Source organism: Pelodiscus sinensis, chromosome 20 (assembly GCF_049634645.1).
Source record: "Pelodiscus sinensis isolate JC-2024 chromosome 20, ASM4963464v1, whole genome shotgun sequence".
Lineage (NCBI taxonomy): Eukaryota > Metazoa > Chordata > Testudines > Trionychidae > Pelodiscus > Pelodiscus sinensis.
The window spans coordinates 25,748,655-25,771,241 of NC_134730.1; the positions used below are offsets into that span (position 1 = coordinate 25,748,655).

The 22,587-nt window shown below is 46.7% G+C and overlaps 2 long non-coding RNA genes across 2 annotated transcripts; both read right to left on the reverse strand.

The window, feature by feature from the left end:
- Window positions 1–243: 243 nt before the first annotated feature.
- On the reverse strand, window positions 244–6,551 carry LOC106732430 (uncharacterized). Its single transcript, XR_003090540.2, has 3 exons — window positions 6,424–6,551; window positions 4,299–4,483; window positions 244–567 (listed from the first exon to the last, which is right to left on the reverse strand). It is a non-coding gene; the product is annotated as an uncharacterized LOC106732430 (long non-coding RNA).
- Window positions 6,552–13,437: 6,886 nt separating this feature from the next.
- Window positions 13,438–20,887, reverse strand: LOC106732432 (uncharacterized). Its single transcript, XR_001368687.3, has 3 exons — window positions 19,727–20,887; window positions 17,191–17,411; window positions 13,438–16,007 (listed from the first exon to the last, which is right to left on the reverse strand). It is a non-coding gene; the product is annotated as an uncharacterized LOC106732432 (long non-coding RNA).
- Window positions 20,888–22,587: the final 1,700 nt, after the last annotated feature.

A 22,587-nucleotide genomic window follows, 5' to 3' on the forward strand; every position in this document is an offset into this window, starting at 1 on the left:
GTGGCTATTGAACACTCCCAAGGCTGGACTCCCTGTACTCAATTTAGTATACAACATTGTATATAACCGGACCATCCTTGCCTATCAACTCCTGCTTTATGTTTGCAGCACAACGCCTTGTTTAACCGTATGACGCTCAGTGATGCTGCAGACGTTACTCATGGCAGCATCCTGGAAGCCAGACGTGAACACTCAATTCACACTGCAACCATTTCCCCTCCCCCCAGCCCCCGCTGACGCCGACATTTTCTTTTATCAAGTTTCAATATAATAAACAAAGGACACAATATGACTTCACTGGCAAAGAGTCTGACTAACGCAAAAACAGCTTCAAAAGCTGGCAGGCAGAGCGGCTTTTTCGCCATGCGCTGGCTAATCCGCTCGGAACAACCTCGGCGCTAATGGCTCGGAGACATGGAAAGTCAGCTCCTTCGCCCTTAAAGAACAGGCACGATTCATGCATTGCTAGCACGTCTTTTTTTTTTTTCTTCTGTTTCTTCTTGCAAACGTAGCAAACCGACTCATCAGAAGTCTGAGGGGGGGCTGCATCTGCGTGTCCTGTGGCACCTAAAAGACAAACAGATTTATAGAATCATAGAACACTAGAACTGGAAGGGAGCTCAAAAGGTCATCAAGTCCAGTCCCCTGCCCTCACAGCAGGACCAAACACTGTTTAGACCATCCCTGGCAGGTGTCTGTCCAACCTGCTCTTAAATATCTCCAGAGATGGAGATTCCACAACCTCCCTAGGCAACTTATTCCAGTGTTTAGCCACCCTGATAGTTCGGAAGTTTTTCCTAGTGTCCAACCTCAACCTCCCTTGCTGCAGTTTAAGCCCATTGCTTCTTGTTCTATCCTCAGAGGCCAAGGAGAACAATTTTTCTCCCTCCTCCTTGTAACACCCTTTTAGATACCTGAAAACCGCTACCACCTCCCCTCTCAGTCTTCTCTTTTCCAAACTAAACAAACCCAATTCTTTCAGTCTTCCTTTATAGGCCATGTTCTCTAGACATTCATTAATCATTCTTGTTGCCCTCCTCTGTACTTTCTCCAATTTCTCCACATCTTTCTTGAAATGTGGTGCCCAGTTCGTCAGATGCATGGAGCGGAAATCACAGATGGACAGATGTTTCCATGGAAACTTTTACAAGGTGTTCACATGCTGGAAGAGGGCTGCCTCTTGTGTTTTCAGGTTTAAGGTTGGCAAAATGTGCTGATGTATTCTAGTGGGAGTGTGGTGCACCAGACGGGGCACTGACCAGTGAGTATGGAGATGCTGGACCTGTTCCTGTCTCTACTGGTGATTGGTTGTGTAAACTCAGCTGGTTACTTCACTACTCTGTGGATCTGGCTGGAGTTTTTTCAGCACATCGTAAATTCCCCCAAGTGCTTTTTGCGGGGAACCCAAAAGCAATCACAGAAGCAGGTGGAATTGATCAAATACTTTCAAATGAACACTTCCATGGATGGTTTGTTTGTATTGCTTTTGGCTGTCTCCTGCCGCATGGGGCCACGGGTCACTTTCAGGGTGAAAACTCGTGGAAGTGGTGCATTCCCTGGAACTTGAAATCTAGAAGCCATGATTTGAGGCTGTCAGTCACTCAGCTGGATATCAGGGTCCATTTCAGGAGTCGGGGCGGGGGGGAGGTTCTGTGGCTTGTGATATGCAGGATGGCAGATGGGATCAGCTGTTTTCAAACTGTAGGTGAGGACCAGGGTTCTCTGTAAACTGAGCATTTGGGCAGTTGCCCAGGAGGGATTCAGGTGTTGCCTTGCTGATTGGCAGAGCACCCACAGCCGCCCACAGCCTTGGTGCACAGAAAAAATTTTATTCCACACATGGATACAAAAATGACTGGTCAGGTCTCCAAAGTGGGTCATGACCCCATTTCAGTGGGGTTGCCAGGGCTGGGATTAGACTTAGTGGGGATGACGCTGTTGCCTGAGCCCCACCACCTGGGACCAAAGCCCGTGCCCTGTCACTAAGGACTGAAGTTGAAACCAGAGAGCTCCCCCCATCCCTACCCTCGGGCTTTGGTCCCCTGTCCATGTAGGAATTATTGTCATCAGAAGGGGTTCCCAGTGCCATGAAATCTGAGACATGCCCTGCCCCCCCCCACACACACACACACATGAGCTGATCTGAACGGTCCCTTCTGACCATAAAGTCTATGAGGACGATTGGATGTTTTGCTCCGAAATGATTTTGTGTTCAGGAATCGTAGAATCCTAGACACGTAGGCCTCAAGCGGTCATCTAGTCCAGCCCCTGCCTGGAGGCAGGAGGAGAGGTTAAAGCGACTGGGACTTTTCAGTTTAGAAAAGAGGAGACTGAGGGGGGATAGGATAGAGGTCTATAAAATCATGAGCGGTGTGGAGAGGGCGGATAAAGAAAAGTTATTTATTAGTTCCCTAAATAGAAGGACTAGAGGACACCAAATGAAATTAATGGGTAGCAGGTTTAAAACTAATAAAAGAAAGCTCTTCGTCACACAGCGTGTAGTCAACCTGTGGAACTCCTTGCCAGAGGAGGCTGTGAAGGCTAGGACTATAACAGAGTTTAAAGAGAAGCTAGATAATTTCATGGAGGTTAGGTCCATAAAAGGCTATTAGCCAGGGGATAAAAGGGTGTCCTTGGCCTCTGTTTGTCAGAGGCTGGAGAGGGATGGCAGGAGACAAATCGCTTGATCATTGTCTTCGGTCCATTCCCTCTGGGGCACCTGGTGCTGGCTGCTGTCAGCAGACAGGATACTGGGCTAGATGGACCTTTGGTCTGACCCAGTACGGCCGTTCTTATGTATAGAGCCGTCCCGTCCATAGAATCTCCCAGCGCGTTGGCTGCTGCCTCAAACTGCCCTATGGATGGGGCCCAGGGGGGCTACATGGGAGGCTGGTGCAAGGGGGCAGATGGGGTTGCTCCCCATCCCTCACATTCACCACAAAGCGCAGCTGTCTGAGACAGGGCAGCAGAATGGCGGCCCTCCCTCCCCGAGTAATACTCTGGCTTGCATTGCTCTGGGGAGGATGCTTCAGCAAGGGGGGGTGGAGCAGGGCAGGAAGGGGGCAGGAGGCGGCGTAGGGTTTGGGGGTAAAGGTCCCAACCATTGGTACTTACACAGCAACATCATCTTCAGGTCTCAGAGTACTCCCCCACCCCCCATTAAATATCCCTGGATCCTGGTGGTGTGCGCTAAAGAGGCCAAAGTCCCCGTTTTGAGTGAATTCCACTGGGTCACTGGGCTCTGGTCCATCAGCCCCCCATGTGGGGCAGACAGGACCGACCCTGCTGCAGCCCCACTGATCCCAGCCAGCCCCTGGGGCACACGCGCTAGTTGGCACGGGAGCCGTGGTGAGAGGGAGAGCGCCACAAAGACACGGCTGCCCCTTTCCCTCGCCTAACCGCCGTGCGGAGAGGAGAAGCCCTTCCTGTTCAAAGGGCCCACGCCAGGGCGGTGTCCTACTGACGTCCCAGCGAGTGAGTTGCTTTCCCACAGACTGCCAGGCCTTTGGGAGAACCAGAGTTACAGGTTGGACCTCTCTGGTCCGACACCCTCAGCACCTGACTGGTCCTGGATGAGGGATTTTGCTGGAGGTCGCTTTTGGCTTCTCTGATGCTGGGCCCATCCCATCAGGCTCCCTGGTTTCCCTGGCGGCCCAAATGGGTCATGCACCAGGCTTCCTGCTCCCCTCCCCCATGCCCGCAGCCCGGCTAAGCCAGGTGCCAGCTCCCACTCTCCTCCCTCATGCCCGCAGCCCGGCTAAGCCAGGTGCCAGCTCCCACTCCCCTCCCTCATGCCCGCAGCCCGGCTAAGCCATGTGCCAGCTCCCACTCCCCTCCCACATGCCCGCAGCCCAGCTAAGCCATGTGCCAGCTCCCACTCCCCTCCCCCTGCAGCCCAGCTGAGCTACTCCTGGCCCCCCACAGGCCAGTTGGGCCACCCCCCCGCCATCATGCCGGGCCCCTGCCACCCCCCCCTGCTGTAGTGTGCCGGGACTCTCTGATCCTGGAACATCCATGGTCCTGCCAAACCACGGATGTTGCCAGACCAGTGAGTTCATAGAGGAGCCACCTGCGCTGCTTTGAAGCCCTGAGTCCCAGTCCTCCTGCTCTAGATATGAAACGGTACATCCGCCCCCTATACGACGACAACCCCTCCCCTCCACCTGGTTGTCCCACTGGAAAAACATACCGTTTTCCATAGGCAGGGGAGCTTTGGGTTACTAGGAACACAAATCATTAGCTCTAACACGGCATTCCCAATTCATTGTACTTGTTTTAGGTATAATTTTATTACTTACTCCACATTTTCCATGTGTTTCACCTCACGCGCGTCCATTCAGGACTGTACATGGAAATTTGGGCTCCTCGCCACGGGGCTAATGTGTTGAAGGCTTTATAAACAGTCTTGTTTCATTGTTTTCTCTGCATGTTTCTATCCCAAGGGTGTGTGACTAAAGTTATGTTTGGTACACGTCCGAGCATTCTGCGAGATGGGGGAAAGGGAGGGAGACAGAAAAGCAGCCATTGAGGTGATAAGCTGGAGAAAATAAAGGACATACAATTATTCAACCCCTCCCCCTCATCCCCAGCAAGGAAAATCTTGAGAGTCCAGTTAAAAAAGTCTCTTGCCAAAGACAGAAGGCCGGATTTTCCATGAGCTGCAGACAATATAAAGAATTGCTGGATAAATCATATACACATAATTAGAGCTTCCGTCAACTCCTGAAACATACCTCTCTGGAGGAAAAGATCTCCGTTAGCTGGCGATAGTAGAAGGTTCTTTATTTTCTCTAGGGTGTAGCTTCTAGGGGTATGTCTACACCGCAATATTATTTTGAAATAATTTAGTGCATGTCTGCACAGAAGGCAGTTATTTCGAAATAATGTTGAAATACTGTCAGAGTGTGTCTAGATTACAGGGGGGAGCTTTGAAAAAGTCGCCTTTTTTTTAAAAAAAAAACTTCACCGGTGTCTAGACCGCCGCCTCATTCTTTCGAAATTAAATCGAAAGAACACGGCAGTGTTTTCGACCGCAATAAACCTCATTTTACGAGAAATAACGCCTTTTTTCCAAAGTGCTCTTTTGCAAAAAGGCGTTCTTGAACGCAAACAGGGCTTTTTCGAAAGACAGCATCCGGATTGCCTGGGTGCTCTCTGTTGAAAAAGCGGCTCTCTTTTTCAAAAAAAGTGGTTGCTGGCTAGACGATCTCTTTCGAAAGAAGCTTTTTCGAAAGATTCTTTCGAAAAAGGTTTTTCGGAAGAGGCTTGTAGTCTAGACGTAGCCTCAAGCTGGAGGACTTCTTACGCTGACTCCTGTAACCCTCATTGTACAAGGAGTAAGGGAAGCTGGAGGAAGGGTGCTCTATTTCGAAGTAAGTGCTGTGTAGATGCTCCCAATTTCAAAATAAGCTATTTTGATGTAAGCTACACAAAGGATGTCGCTCAGTTTGCGTCGCTTCTTTCGAGGTAAGCCTTGCTGTGTAGACGCACCCTAGAAGTCACCATGACATGCACAGATAGAACACTATTGCTCACACGCAGAGGTGAAAGTACGTGGGGGCGCCCTGGTGCGCAGCTCCAGCAAAAGCTGGCTGAGCTTGGGCAAAAGCCAGGAGGGAACTCTTTAAAGAGTTGGCAGAGATCAGGGTTGCAATTGGACAGCACCTGTAAGAAATTTTAAGTTACTTTCATGACAGCACATGCCACCCCCTAAACTGCCAGGCTAAAAACTTGACTGTGTATGTGTGTGCAAATCAGGAACGCTCAGTGACATTATTTGTACCTGTACACTCAGGCTATGTGTACATTGCACTGGTTTTGTGCAAAAAATATGCAAATAAGGCAAAGCATGGAATATCAACGCACCTCATTTGCATAATTAATGTTTTTGCACAAAAACCCTCTCTTGTGCAAGAGCCGTTCTTCCACATTTTTTTTCAGGAAGAACAGCTCTTGCACAAGAGGGGGGTTTTGCGCAAAAAAGAGCCGTGTAGATGGCTCCTTTTTACGCAAAAGCCTCTTGCGCAAAAATGTAGCCTAGTTAATTATGTAAATGAGGTGCAGCCATATTCCACGCTTTGACTCATTGGCATATTTTTGGCACAAAACTGACGCAGTGTAGACATAGCTTCAAGGTTTTTTTGTGTGCAAAAGTATGGGTGCTGACTTAGAGGCTGCATTTAAAGGTCTTTTTGCAGTGTATCTATTTCTGTTCATGGATACTGCGTAACATCATCCTTCGGATCCTTATTGGCATGACATTCATTTCCACCAGGCTGGTCTCATATATTTTGTATAATCCGCTTGTGTATTCTTAATGACACCTTTGTTAATTAATGTTTTGGTTCCTTCTTGGTCAATGCACCTATTCCATATCCACAGCACCTGGGTGGAACACACACAAGATTATGATCTTTTACGCACCCTTCCAACCTCGTAAGGACCAGCAATTGTTTGCGATGTGAATTTTGCTTGAGTAAGATCTGCAGGCTTTTCCCCTTGACATTTTCCCTTACGTTGTGTGATATCAGCACCTTCTGGAACTATGGAAAAATGAAAAGTCTCAGAGGGATCTCCGTGTTAGTCTGTAACTTTACAAACAATGAGTAGTCCTGTGGCACCTGAGAGATGAACACAAATATAGAGTATCAAGAGCTTTTGTGGGCAAAACCCACTTCTTCAGATGAGCTGGAGTGAAAAAAAACCGGGAACCCAGAATGTATAACAGAAAAAGAAGGGGGGAAGTACCTGCCAATCATAGTGCTGGTGCTAATTAGGCTAATGTAGTAGGCTGGAAGTACCCCATACTTAGCTCTTGATGTCAATAAGATGTTAAACGTATGGAAGGCTGGTTTTATAATGGGGCATCCAGTTAATGTCTTTGTTCAAGCCTAGGGAAACAGTGTCAAACTTGCATTGGATTGTCAATGCCTCACTCTCTATCTCTCTGTGTAATTGGGTGGTGAAATTCCTTTGTAGCAGAATGGCTACTTTTAAATCCACGATTGAGTGCCCAGGCAGGTTACCATGTCTGATGTCTGACTTGTGTCCATTTCTCCTTAGCCGTAGAGTCTGTCCAGTTTGGCTAATATCTATGGCAGAGGGACCTTGCTGGCTCTCTCACATTAGAAGATGTGCAGCTATAGGAGCCTCTGAGGGAAAAATAGCTTCTGCAACCCACAGCAGTGCCGGATCAAATCAGTGCTCAGTTCCCATGAACACCGGGCTGTGTGTGAAGATACCGTAGTTAAGGGGACTTTCTGACATTAAGAAATAGGGGGAAAATAGTATTCTAAGGCAAAGAAGGGATGAGGAGGGGAGACTGAATTAACACATCTGGTTATGTAATTACATTTACTAAAAAGTTTACAATCCAAACTACCCATACGTAATTGATCGGACTAGCGTGGTGTGTCACTTTCACTTACTCATATTAAGCCGCTGGTTTCACCTAGCTTCACCCTGGGCTAACCTTCGCTGTTGACCTGCTACAGTACACTTATTAAAGCTGCAATTACGGGGTGACTCTTAATAGCTAGGTCTCGGTTCAGAGGAGGGGGGGAATGTTTCTGTAGCTCACATGTGACAATTAAAGATAATTTACAATGGTAAGTAATTGGGCTGGGATTCTGGAAACTAATGGAGAGGTCCTGTCCCAGGCATCTGACAGGCACGGTGGGGTATTTTGACAAGTTTTGCGCTGACTTCCATTAAATACCAACGAGGGGTTTTATTTTCTTTGGAGTCGCTGGTCAGGAAATGGTGTTTGTGAAAGGTCAGGCCTGGAAGAGATGGGAGGGGATGTAGGTGTTACTCAGCTCCTATACCATGGGGATCTAATTTCAATGTAAACCTTAAATCCTTCTCAGCGTCGTGATTCTTGCCTCCGGCGTAAGCCTCGAACTGCAGAAATATAGGGCCTGATCCAACGCCAGCACAAGTCTCTCCGTTGACTTTGCATAGGTCTTGGTTCAGACCCCCAAAAGAAGCACCAGGAATGGAAGTTCCAAGAGAAATTGTCCTCAGTTCTCTGAAGACCTGGTGGGACCCAGACCACTGCCTTTTTTAAGAATGAGTAATCACCAATGTTCATAAAGTTTAGAGGCTTGGCTAAAGACCAAATGTCTGGCTGCTTTGCCGTTTCCCTTTGTGGATTTTCCACAATTCTTATGCCTGCAGAACTGCAGGAGAAATCTCAGTTGTCTCGAAAGGGATAGGTTCTGAATATTACCAAAATCACACCCTGAAACTTTTGCTAGCATAACCAATTGCTAACATATAGTTCAGTGTTGTGATCAGGAAAGCAAGCTCCAGCATTTTATGCCAAGTCTACACGACCAGACAATGTCGAACTAAGGTACGCAACTCCAGCAATGTGAATAGTGTAGCTAGAGTCGATGTTCCTTCATTTGAATTAGTCATGTCTCCACTAGGCAGGGGTCAATGGGAGAAACTCTTCTGTTGACTCCTCTTACTCTTCTCTACCCGATGGAGTATTGGAATCAATGGAAATGTGATCAGCGGTCAATTTAGCAGGTCTTTGCTAGACCCACTAAATCAACCCCTGAGATTGATCTTCACAGCACCAATCTCCCAGTAAGTGTAGACAAGGCCCTAGGCTAGAGAACGGATGTTAGGATGCCTAACCTTTAATCAAGGGATTGCCATCTGATCCCTGGGATAAGAGGCATATGCTTGATGGATTGTGTACATCCCGTTGCCTTTCTCTTCCTTGACTCATTTCTTCTCTCCTTCTTCCTGCAAAGCTCTTACTTGACAGACAGGTATCCATTTAAGTCACCCACCAAATCCCAGGTGGGAAGGGGTGTAGCCCCATCCTTTCACCTGCCTGGAGATTCTGTCTCTTTTCTGTATGCTTTTATGAGAATCACTCCCCTTCCAGGCACATCCCATTTTCCTGACACAACCAAACCTTCACTTTTAAGATATGCTACGAAGAAGCTGAATGCAGAATTTGGTGGTCCTAGCTCTTACCCATTTAGGAGGCGTTCTTGAACGAACAGACAGACTCACAGACAGACAGATGCACAGACTCTCTCAAAAATATAGTAGATTTCAAATGATCCCAGCTGGTTGTAAAACTAATCTAAGTGTACTCATTAATAGACATATGGAATGTTAAAAATGAAATGGATGTTAAGTGTGTAGTGTCTGTCAGTATGCAGGGACTTGGATTTGCTATTTTGCTGGCTGCATCTAGACAACACCTCTCAGTTGACAGAGAGATGTAGATTAGGCACGTTGTAATTGCTAATGAGGCAGGGATTTAAATATCCCTCGCTTCATTAGCATAAACATGGCCACCCTTTTTTTCTAAACAGCTTTTTTGGAGGAAAAAAATGAGGTTTACAGGATCTTTTGAAAAAAGGTCTATTTTTGAAAGATCCATGTGTAGACTGCCGTTTTTTTTTTTCAAAATATCTCCGTTTCGGAAAAAAGCCGCGGCCATGTTTATGCTAATGAAGCGTGAGATATTTAAATCCCTGGCTCTTTAGCAATTTCAGCATGCCTAATCTACATCTCTCTTTCGACAGAGAGGTGTAGTCTAGATGTACCTGCTGTGATGAAAGATCAGTGAACTAAAGCATTACATATGAGGCAAAAATACAAGATTTTTTTTAGACTGATTTCAAGTATGACTGAAATCACTGTCTCTCTTTCATTAAGAAGCCCTAGCTATGCTCATACATAACACAAAACGTGGTACAAGTATCCAGAGAGAAATGGAACAGAACCTGTATCCCAGAGTGTCATGTAGGCAAGATGAGGGCTTCCTGGGAGTTATTCCAACAAATGCCAACACTCTGAACAATCCAGCATTCCTACAGCCGTATCCCAGAGTCTCTACAATCTGGCAAGTGAGGTTTGTAGGAACATCAACTGGCTGTCTCCACTGTGGCTGGAAAGGGCTCTAAGGGTATGTCTACACTACCCCCCTAGTTCGAACTGGGGGGGTAAAGTAGTCATACGGAGTTGCAAATGAAGCCCGGGATTTGAATTTCCCGGGCTTCATTTGCATAAAGCCAGCCGGCGCCATTTTTAAATGCCGGCTAGGTCGGACCCTGTGCCGCGCAGCTACAAGCAGCACGGACTAGCTAGTTCGGATTAGGCTTCCTAATCCGAACTAGCTGTACACGAGGCGTACACGTTCCACGAGGCGTACAGCTAGTTCAGATAGGAATCCTAAGAGACTTAGATGTATTTGCTAGAATTGTATATTTAGGGATCTTCCAATGTTGCGCTACACTCTGTAGCTAGTTTTTTGACCTGAACATTTAGATCACCTGTGTTGATCGCAATGAGATTACCCAAACTTCTCCACTTTGGTCTGTGCAGCATCATTGGAGAATATTTTGGGGGTAGCCTTTTTATGTTTTTCAACACATAACGCATAGGAAAATAACACACTATAGAAACTTGGCAATGGGTGAGTTTGGAGTAGCCAAGTTGGGCATGGAAAAAAAAATCAGACAATGAAAGGCTGCTACTAGCCAAGTTTTAAGTGAGTACACAATACATACCTTTTTTGCCTTCGTTATTGGCCAACTTGGCGCGGGGCTCACGGAAAACAGTGAAATGGAATTAGTTTAATTTTTGTATGCTCTTTTTTGAACAAGCAAAAGTTCTTACAAGCAATAATTTAATTATGGCGAAAGAGGAACACAGACATGGCTTCATGGATGGACCATAGCAAAACCTATTTTGTGTACTGTACTGTTCTTTTTCAAGCCCAGATGATCTAATGCTATTGCTATTTATGATTATTTTAAAATTATTTATTAAAAAGCATGTCATAAAGTAGAAAATTACTGGTGCTGGCTGAGCGCATTTCCAAACAGCCTCACTTAAACCTGAATGTTGTAAGTCAATTAGGCTAATAAACTTTTTGCATTGAGCTGGGTGGAAGGGGGAGGCGCATTTTTGGACTAGATGTAGTGTGTTTTGTTATGCTGGGATCAAAAGGAAGACTGTTAACAAGTGGCTTTTGAAATTGACAAACCGTGGTGTCTCTCTTCCGGCGCTCTGTTTTGTGCGGCAGCTCTTCTCCGATGTGGCTTCTGTCTGCCATAACATGTTTCCACAGATTTTGTCTTTTCCCTGAGGTATTTCAGGTGGATTGTTGATGCAGAGCAAGTTTCTTGCTGACGTAGGTTGGGTATTTAACATCCATGGTTTGGCGCTTGCTTTTGGCTTGCCCGATGCCTTGGAATTTTTATGAGGACATACTGTTTCAAAAAAATAAAATAAAATGAATGATTTGATCCTGAGCAGATCCTAAAACCTTTCTAGTTTGGATTCAAGCGCTGAAAAGATACTGGGTTTTCTGTGGACTTGACTACACTGGCGACTTTTGGACCATTTTAATTATGCAAATGTAGTTGCCCAATTGCAGCATTCTCTTGGAGATTTGCTGCACCAGCTTCAAAAGCAGCTGTCAGAGGGAGGAAAGGCCTAATGCTGAAGAACTAGCCTCACAGCTGAAATAAACATAGGATGAGTAGGGAGAAGGACATGACGCTAAAGAGCTGACAACTAGCTGGAAGCATTTGAAGCTGTAGAGTGAAAAAAAATGGCACCAAAACCTAACACAGGAGAAACGCTGGAAACAGAGCAAGAAGAGAGGTTGCACTTTATACTACAGAAGCCAGTTGAATATGCAGAATCCACCTCTTTTTCAACAAGAGCTGGTGAAAATGTATCCATCAAACCTAATTTGCAAGGGAAAATGGCCTTTTCTGACTAAATGAACTTTAATTTTTTTTTACATTTTTTTAAACTTTTGGTCACACCCTCCCCCGTAAAAAAAAATCTTTTTTTTTTCTGTTTCTATTTTGTCATTGGAAAAAAGTATAAAAAGCAAAAACTTTTTTAAACAATCAGTTTTGGCTTCTTTTTGTGAGAGAGAGAAAAAAATGAAAAAAAATCTGAGGACATTTTGGATACGTCTGCACAGTGGCACTCTTTCAAATAGCATTCTGACCTGTCCACCCAAGAAGCCTGTTATTTTGAAATACATTCAGACCAACGGGCTTCTGATTCCAGCTTCCTGTAAACGTTGTTGCGCAAGGATCAAGGACGATGCCGGAATCGCAATTTATTTTGACATTTAGCAATGTGGCAACAGCGCCCTATTTCGAAATCAGCGATGCAATTTGCCCAGCTCAAATGGCGTCACGTAGTTCAAGGCACGTGCTGCGGTGTTCAAATTGGTCACGCCTGCTTCAAAGGTAGCTTGCCAACATGCAAGCCAAGGGTCTCGAAGTTTTCCACAAAAAGCAATTGGCATTCTTTGCCCAGCCATAGTCAATTGCAAGGCATTACCAAGTAGTTTCCCAGTCCACGTCGAGAGTCACATGTCCATGACAAATGAATGGAAACTGTTTCTGAGACGGTGAGAATCCCCCAGCGGGTGTCATGTCTGCAGTGCAAAAACCCACAGAGAGGCGTCTCCAAACCGCCACCCGGGCACAGCGTGGCACACCACATCAATTGAGCAGTCGGCTCGCTGGGAAAACTTCACCGCAATCTGTTTACTTGTGTGTCACGGGTGGGGAAGTGGTAGCATGACAAGCCTCGTCGAGTTCCACATGGAAAAGGCAAGTGAGGTCACTCCTAATTATACCCTTGGTGCGGCTTTACATGATCTAACATACCTGGCACATGAGACGTCTGCTCTGCCTCATGCAGCATTCGGTAACGGGTACGACTGGTTCAACGCAGTGCCCAGATTCAAGCACTGACGTGGATGGGAACAGTAAACATGAGGAGGAACTAGCCATCGTGAGGTGTTGGAGTCATGTTCAACAGGTAACTACTTGATTTTAGACATAAGCAGTGGCGAGTTGGGTTAAAATGACATAACTGGCATGAGAAATGGTTCAGAAAAGAGCAACAAAAAGGAGAAGGTTTAGAATAGCTGCCATATGAAGAGAGATTAAAATGACTGAGATTTTTCAGTTTAAAAAAAGAGGAGACTGAGGCTGTGTCCAGACTCCATGCCTCCGTCGACGGAGGCATGTAGATTAGCCAGATCGGAAGAGGGAAATGAAGCCGCGATTAAAATAATCGCGGCTTCATTTAAATTTAAATGGCTGCCCCGATCTGCCGATCAGCTGTTTGTCGGCAGATCGGGAGAGTCTGGACGCGATGCCCCGACAAAGAAGCCTTTCTTCATCGACACAGGTAAGCCTCGTGAAACCAGGTTTACCTGTGTCGATGAAGAAAGGCTTCTTTGTCGGGGCATCGCGTCCAGACTCTCCCGATCTGCCGACAAACAGCTGATCGGCAGATCGGGGCAGCCATTTAAATTTAAATGAAGCCGCGATTATTTTAATCGCGGCTTCATTTCCCTCTTCCGATCTGGCTAATCTACATGCCTCCGTCGACGGAGGCATGGAGTCTGGACACAGCCTAAGGCGGATGTAACAGAGGTCTATAAAGTCAAGACAGGATACTGGGTTAGATGGACCTTTGGTCTGACCTAGTACAGTCGTTCTTATGAGAGACCTGAGATTTACAGGATCTTTCAAAAAAGAAAGAACCGTGTCTAGACCGCAGTTTCACTTTCGAAATAACATTTTTTGAAAGAACGCCGTGACACAATTATAGAATCATAGAATCATAGAATACTAGGACTGGAAGGGACCTCGAGAGGTCATCAAGTCCAGTCCCCTGCCGTCATGTCAGGACCAAACACTGTCTAGACCATCCATGACAGACACTTATCTAGTCTACTCTTAAATATCTCCAGAGATGGAGATTCCACAAACTCCCTGGGCAATTTATTCCAGTGTTTGACTATCCTGACAGTTAGGAACGTTTTCCTAATATCCAACCTAAGCCTCCCTTGCTGCAGTTTAAGCCCATTGCTTCTTGTTCTATCCTCAGAGGCCAAGATAAACAAGTTTTCTCCCTCCTCCTTATGACACCCTTTTAGATATCTGAAAACTGCTATCATGTCCCCCCTCAATCTTCTCTTTTCTAAACTAAACAAACCCAATTCTTTCAGCCTTCCCTCATAGGCCATGTTCTCTAGACCTTTAATCATTCTTATTGCTCTTCTCTGGACCATCTCCAATTTCTCCACATCCTTCTTGAAATTTGGTGCTCAGAACTGGACACAATACTCCAACTGAGGCCTAACCAGCGCAGAGTAGAGCGGAAGAATAACTTTTCGTGTTTTGCTCACAACACACCTGTTAATGCAACCCAGAATCATGTTTGCTTTTTTTGCAACAGTATCATACTGCTGTCTCATATTCAGCTTCTGGTCCACTATAACCCCTAGATTCCTTTCTGCCGAACTCCTTCCTAGACAGTCGCTTCCCATTCTGTATGTGTGAAACTGATTGTTCCTTCCTAAGAGGAGCACTTTACATTTGTCTTTATTAAACTTCATCCTGTTTACCTCAGACCATTTCTCCAATTTGTCCAGATCATTTTGAATTATAACCCTATCCTTCAGATTAGTCGCGACCCCACCCAGCTTGGTATCATCTGCAAACTTAATAAGCATACTTTCTATGCCAATAAATCATTGATGAAGATATTAAACAGAGCTGGTCCCAAAACAGATCCCTGCAGAACCCCACTTGTTATACCTTTCCAGCAGGATTGTGAACCATTAATAACTACTGTCTGAGTACGGTTATCCAGCCAGTTATGCACCCACCTTATTGTAGCCCCATCTAAGTTGTATTTGCCTAGTTTATTGATAAGAATATCATGCGAGACTGTATCAAACACCTTACTAAAGTCTAGGTATACCACATCCACCGCTTCTCCCTTATCTACAAGACTCGTTATCCTATCAAAGAAAGCTATCAGTTTGGTTTGACATGATTTGTTCTTTACAAATCCATGCTGGCTCTTCCCTATCACCTTGCCACCTTCCAAGTGTTTACAGATGATTTCTTTAATTACTTGCTCCATTATCTTCCCTGGCACAGAAGTTAAACTAACTGGTCTGTAGTTTCCTGGGTTGTTCTTATTTCCCTTTTTATAAATGGGCACTATATTTGCCCTTTTCCAGTGTTCTGGAATCTCTCCTGTCTCCCATGATTTTCCAAAGATGATAGCTAGAGGCTCAGATACCTCCTCTATCAGCTCCTTGAGTATTGTAGGATGCATTAAATCAGGCCCTGGTGACTTGAAGGCATCTAACTTTTCTAGGTAATTTTTAACTTGTTCTTTTTTTATTTTATCTTCTAAACTTACCCCCTTCCCACTAGCATTCACGATGTTAGGCATTCCTTCAGACTTCTCGGTGAAGACTGAAACAAAGAAGTTATTAAGCATCTCTGCCATTTCCAAGTTTCCTGTTACTGTTTCTCCCTCCTCACTGATCAGTGGGCCTATCCTGTCCTTGGTCTTCCTCTTGCTTCTAATGTATTTATAAAAAGTCTTTTTGTTTCCCTTTATTCCCGTAGCTAGTTTGAGCTCATTTGGTGCCTTTGCCTTTCTAATCTTGCAATTTGCCTTTCTAATTATGCAAATGAAGTGTGGGAAATTCAAATCCCAGCTTCATTTGCAATTTCTATGTGTTTAATTTACATCCCTCTGTCGAAGGAGGGATATAGTCTAGACATAGCCTAAGGGGATATGATAGAGATCTATAAAATCATGACAGGTATGGAGAAGTGAATAAGGAAAAGCTTGTTCCCATAACATAAGAACTAGGGGTCACCAACTGAAATGAATAGGTAGCAGGTTTAAAACAAAAAAATGAAGTATTTCTTCACACAGAGCACAGTCAACCTGTGAAACTCCTTGCCAGAGGATGTTGTGAAGACTAGGACTTTAACGAGGTTCAAAAAATAACTCGATAAATTCATGGAGGATATGTCCATCAATACTTATTATCCAGGGTGGGTAGGAGTGGTGTCCCTTGTCTCTGTTTGTCAGAAGCTGGAAAAGGGTGACAGAAGACGGCTCGCTTGATGATTCCCTATTCTGTTCACTCCCTCTGGGGCATCTGATATTGGCCGCTGTTGGAAGACAGGATACTGGTTAGATGGACATTTGGTCTGACCTAGTATGGTCATTCTTTTGTTCTTATGAAAGACCAGACTGGATTTTATTGGCATTGTATGTGTGGTGGTGTGGTATGGCTACTGCATTTGCATGTCATAATAATAGCTTAGATTAATGCATTATGGGTAATACTCCCAGGTGAGACCAGTGTCACTGTCTGGCCCCTTCACAAAGGCAGGGGAGTGTGGGAGCTTGTGGAAGAAAGGGAGTGGACAGCACTTGGGAGAGAGAGTCAGGAGAAGAACTGGGTTTGCCATTGACCTGCCCCACGGTCATTCACCCTCTGTTTACACGGCTGCTCTTTGCCTGGGTCCCCATTACAAATAAAGTATCAGTTACACTTTTGTCCTCTTCTTTCCTAGACATGGAATAGCCATGATGTGTCCTCAATAATCTAAACAATACCCCATTACTAAGAGGTACATACGCATTTGACAGCAAGGGCAACTGAAAAATACTGAGACTTTGGGTTTGTCTTTACTTACCCTGAGAGTGACACTCCAGAGATCAATCTCTTAGGGTTTGATTTAGAGGGTCTAGTAAGGACCCACTAAATGGAGCACTAATGGTGCCCCTGTCAGCCCTGATACTCCACCAGGTCAAGAGGAGTAAGGGGAGTCAATGAAAGAGCTTCCCCTGTCAGCCTCCCCCAGTGAGGATGCTGCAGAAATTCAGCCTAAAGTACGTTAAGTCCAACTACACTGTTCTCATAGCTGGAGTTGCCTACCTTAGGTCAACTTTTTCCAGTAGTGAGGGTTCTGGCCTAAGTGACTTTGCCCAATATTACACATTCATCCTGTGGCAGAGTTGGTTATGGGACTCAGGAGTCCTGACGTTGAGTCTTTAGCCACAGGACCATGCATCTCTCCCTTAGCATCCCCAGAAGTTTTATGAAATACTCAGAAAATTATGAAGGCATTGGTAAGGCGAGAGGGGGCGGGGGAGAAGGAGTCCCTCAAAACCCAGAACTCATTCCTGCGCTGCACCGCCAAGCCCTATTCTTAGCCTCTGCTACTCCCTTGTTTGTTTGCTCATCTCAGACAGGAAACCACCCAGCAGCCTTTTCAGGGTTTGGTTTGTTCAGATGAGAAGAATTTCACCCAAGTGTGAGAACCTCGTGATGTCAGAGGGACATACCGTCCTGTTGCAAGGCTTCTGGAATCATCCTGCTTTTGATTGTTAATGAAGTTACGGTGAGCAACACGCCGGCGTTAGACATGTTCCCACACGATGGCTGGTATTTATTGTTCTTGGTGACTTTCTTACTCCATTCCGATCTCCGCTGCTGTTTCAACACCTCTGTTATTGGCAAGGCTTGATACTGGCTTTGCTGGTGCTAGTGCACAGACCTCTAACCCCTTTAGAAAAAACAAAAATTAACTCCATTAGCCGACGAGCATTCTTTGTTGCTGAGTGAAATGGGGCCCCGGACGTACTTAGCCAAGGTGCTAGACAATTTTGCTCTCTGCTGCACATGTGTTTCTTCAGCCTGCCTGTGTTTACACTGACCTCACTGCAGGGCCATCCTTACTTATAGGCAGAAGACGCAGCTGCGTAGGGCACCTGAAAATGTGGGGCACCGCTGGGTTTTAATGTCCACCCTCCTGTGTCTTCCTATCCCTGTTTTGTGGCTCAGCTTTCTCCGGAGAGGATCTAGTTAATTTAAAAGTGACAAAGCCGAGCAGAGCTATGAGAAGACAGGGAACCTATGAAAGAGCCATTCCAGTGGTCATGAAGCCATCGAACAGGCATTTGCCAGCCCCAGGTATGTCCTGTCTGTTTCTGAATTTACGGTGTTCGTCGACAGCTGGGGTGTCACATTCCTGGCCCATGGGCCATCCTTGGCCGAAGTAATTGAGCAATCTGGACTAGGGGCATTACATCCCTCTTTCGAAAGAGGGACGTGGTCTAGACATGCCCCTAGGAGTCCTGCCAGGCTGGGGAGGGGGGCCGGCTCTCTGCTCCCATTGCCCAAGCCTTTCTCCTTCCAACCACCACTTTGCCCTCTCCCCCATGGCGTCCTGTCCCCCCAGTTATGCCATCTCAGGGGGGCCTGGTGCAGGACGGCAGCAGAGCAGAGACACTTGGCAGGTCCTCTCATTCTGCTTCCCTGTTGCATCTGTCACTGTCGGGGGGCCCAAGTGCTGCTGCTGCCCGGCACCAGGCCTCCTGAAAATCCCCAAAGCCGCATCCTTGGGGCATGGGGTGCCCTGGGGGGGGGGGGGCTGAGCAGTGGCAGGCAGAGGCGAGGCTTAGGGGACGGGAATGGATAGCCTTTCCCCTCCCACAACCTGCTGGGACTCCTGGGCTGGATTGCACAATTGCGCCAGACGGGCAGGTTGGGTGTTTGAGACCCCTGGTCTACAGGACCTTAGATTAAGATGATAAAATCACATCTTTAAAAAAATCAACACCCCCCCCCCCCACTCCCCTGCCACCTCGGGCCCAGAGGCCCAGTTTAATAACCCTGCACAGGGCCCCATTAATCCTAAAGTGGCCCTGACTGTCTGGATAACCAGAAAACCTGTTCAGCTTCTCCAGACACCAGAGTTTGAGGCTTCCCATCCAGCGCTCCAACCCACTCGCTTCTACACAGAACCCATCCCCCGGGTTTCTTACCATCAGCCCTGCCACTGAGCGACATCTGTCCTACACATGTCTGCTGCTAGTGGCCCTTCAGGGCCCTGGAAGTTAAGCATGGCCAGAGATGTGAACCTGCTCAGCTGAGGCTCTGGCAAACAGCCAGAAAGGGGAGCCAGCTGTGTCAGCCTCCCGTATCACTGGGGCTGCGTCTAGACTGGCAAGTTTTTCCGTAAAAGCAGCTGCTTTTGCGGAAAAACTTGCCAGCTGTCTACACTGGCCGCTTGAATTTCCTCAAGAACACTGACGATCTCATGTAAGATTGTCAGTGTTCTTGCGGAAATACTATGCTGCTCCCGTTTGGGCAAAAGACCTCTTGTGCAAATGCTTTTGCACAAGAGGGCCAGTGTAGACAACGCAGTATTGTTTTGCACAAAAAAGCCCCGATCGTGAACATGGTGATCGGGGCTTTCTTGCGCAAAACCGTGTCTAGATTGGCATGGACATTTTTCCGCAAAACGTGCTGTTGCGGAAAAGCGTCCGTGCCAATCTAGACGCTCTGTTCCGAAAATGCTTTTAACGGAAAACTTTTCCGCTAAAAGCATTTGCGGAAAATCATGCCAGTCCAGATGTAGCCTGGGTGTCTTTGGCACACGTGATACACCTGGCTATTGGAATGCGGAGTCTCTCCCACATCTTGGCGATGGACGTGGAGTAGGGTAAAGAAGGGTTGGATGGGGAGGAAGGATGCCCAGTTTGAAAGAATCCCCCTTTCTTTAACGCCACTACTCCCATCGCCAGAGACTTCGGGCTTCATTCTCCTGGGGCACGTCTACACTGCAAGGCAAAAGTTGAATTAAGCTACTCAACGTCAGCGATGTCAATTGCATAGCTGGTGTGGAAATCGCTTTGTTCGGCTTTTGGCACTGTCCATACCGCAGGGAGTGGAAGGAACAGCACTCTTCCTCCGACTTCCCTGATTTCTCATAAAATGAGGGCGACAGGAGTCGGAGTAAGAAGCCCTCCAGCTGGAAATTATTTCAAAATAACGGCTTGTTGTGTAGACATACCCCTTGGGTCCTCATTTACACACCTGCAGACTAAACGGAGCATGATCTTAAATCCAAGCAGAGACACTTTGCTTTGCACCTTGCACAGTCCTCTATACCAGGACGACGAGAAGCCAGGCCTTTCCTGTCTCCGTATAAACGTGGGTAGATCTGATAAAGGCAAGCAAGCAAAGAGAGACAGACAGACAGACATCTCTCTGGTTTATACTTTCCCCCCTTGTCCGTCTGCATGTAAGGTCTGTCCCTGGACAATGCATCCGTTATTCCTCAGCGAGAGTTAGGGGGACGCGGGGAAAATGCCCCTAGCAGGAATCGGGGCCCTTAAAAAGCAACAGGACACAAGCCAACTGGCATGGGGCTGTCTAGGCTCCGGTGGAGGGGATTTTCAGTGCACCGCTCGAATGTGAGAAAAGCCAGGCCCCCTCTTCCGGTGTCTCCTGCTTGCTGCACCACCGAACGCCCACACGCGGCAAAAGGCAGCGAGAGCTCGGAGCCTGCTGACTCACCAGGATATGTAATCTTGTCGGTCTCTCAGCAAAAGCTATTTTTGTCTCCCGAACGCACACAAGGCAACCGAGGGGAAGCCGCAGAGCCATTTTTCATCCCCCTCCACCGAAGGAAAAGCCTTGTTTCGGCCGAACGCGAGGTGGTGCGCCGCGGCCCTTCTTTCTTTGCTTTGATGGCTCCTAGAACTGGCTTTCTCCAGCATTAACTGACACCTACCCATGTGCCAACCTGAGGAAAACCAATTCAGCAAGGCTGGCTGAGATCCTACCGGAGCTGAAAGCCGCTTGAAGCCTGGCCAGCCAGCGTGGAGCATTCTCTTGTTATTTCTTAGGAGTGCGATTCATGAAGAGCAGGAAATGGGCTGCCTGCCTTTCTTTTCATCAGGCCTGTGGGCTACTCTGCTATGGCTACTATGGAGGGCGAGGGAAACCAGCCTCGGAGAATACAACTTATTGGCCTGGTGGCCTTCATCCCCTTTGCATTACCTTGTGGGGAATTGTGTGTACCCCGATTTTATTCAGCGCCGAGCTCTACCAGCCACATAGAGTTTGTTTTAACGATGGGGTAGTTATTTTTCCCTGAAGAATTCATAATAATAATATTATTAATAACAATAATTTCCCACTCTTATACTTCCCTATCTATCCACGTTTCAGAATGCGTTAGTAAGAAAGACCAGTAGTATCATTAAAAGCGGCGAGGAGTCCTGTGGCACTGTATAGACTAATCAAAGTGTTGGAGCATAAGCTTTCGTGGGCAAAGACCCACTTCGTCTTTGCCCACGAAAGCTTATGCTCCAATAAATCTGTTAGTCTAGAAGGTGCCACAGGACTTCTCGTTGTTCTTGCAGATTCAGACTAACATGGCTACCCTTCTGATATTTAAACTGAGGCACTGAGTGGTTAGGGGAGGTGCCCACGGCCACCCAGGAGGTCAGTGGCGGAGGCAGGAATCACGCTCATATGTCCTTATTTCTCCTTAAAATGCTTAGACTGAAACTTTCCCACCAGCTCTAGTTCGGCTCATAAATAAGCGCTCCCCTTCCACAGAGACTTGATGGCTGAGATGTGGAGAAGCAAGGAGCCTAAAAGATGTCTCTTTAAAAGAGACTCATGTAGTTAGAGTGACAGCTTGGGATACAGGAGACTTGAGCTCAAGGATAAACACATTAAAAACTTTCATGGGATGGAGGGGTGGGGAGCATAGCAGAATCTAAGCTATCCCGCTAGAGATCACGAGGTGAAGGTGTAATTTGATGGTAAAAATAGTCAAGTGAGTCTTAATGAAACATCTTTGCGGTTGCTGGCATGAAAGAGCTTTCATTGCTTGACAAAAACCATAAAATGTATAGCCCCTCCTCTTCCTTTTTCTAGACTAGCCCTGTGAAGGGAACCAACTGACCAAACGCCTTGACTCCAGAGTGCTTGCCTCATGAGGGCGGTGCGGTGAATCCAAAAAGTGAATTATAAACTACGCTGCAGGGAGCAGCCAAGCCACCCTTCTCGAGGTCTTGATTTCAGGGTTGTTTGGGAAATATCTGGAATCATTTGGCCTGGGTTGGTGTGGGGAGAGAGAACCTTTTTGTTTGGCCTAAGATTTTGTGCCCTCTTCACGACTCAAGGGCCTTTCAAAGTTCCAAACACGGGAAGAAAGGATACAATTCATTTCACACAGTGGCTGCAGTGACAAAAGACAGCGGGCCTGTGACAAACGCGACTGGCTGACGACGTTTCTAGAGCTCCAGGAAGTACCAGACAGTAGGGACAAACTGGCCATCATTGTCAGATGCCTGTCTTCGTGATCATGCTCTCGACAAACTCCGTGGTGACAATCCCATTCCGGTCAACACCAGCAGAGCTAGGAGCTCTAGGTCACAGCCTCTGGATTTTATAGGTGGTACGGAGGGCACATTCATATTTTGCAGGGAAACCCTATTTCTCCCTCAGATAAGCAGTTCTGGGGCAAGGAACGAACAGAAATGATACCGAACTGGGAGGGATTGCAAGTGCTTTGGAGGGTAGCATCATCATTCAAAATGATCTGGACCAACTGGAGAAATGGTCTGAGGTAAATAGCAGGAAATTTAAAAAGGACAAATGCAAAGTGCTCCATTTAAGAAGGAACGGTCAGTTACACACATACAAAATAGGAAGCGACTGTCTAGGAAGGAGCACTGCAGAGAGGAATCTAGGGGTCATAGTGGACCACAAGCTAAATTGAGTCAACAGGGTGACACTGTTGCAAAAACAAGCAAACATAATTTCTGGGCTGCATTAACAGGAGTGTTGTGAGCAAGACACAAGGGCTGCGTCTAGACTGGCAAGTTTTTCCGGAAAATCAGCTGCTTTTGCGGAAAAACTTGCCAGCTGTCTACACT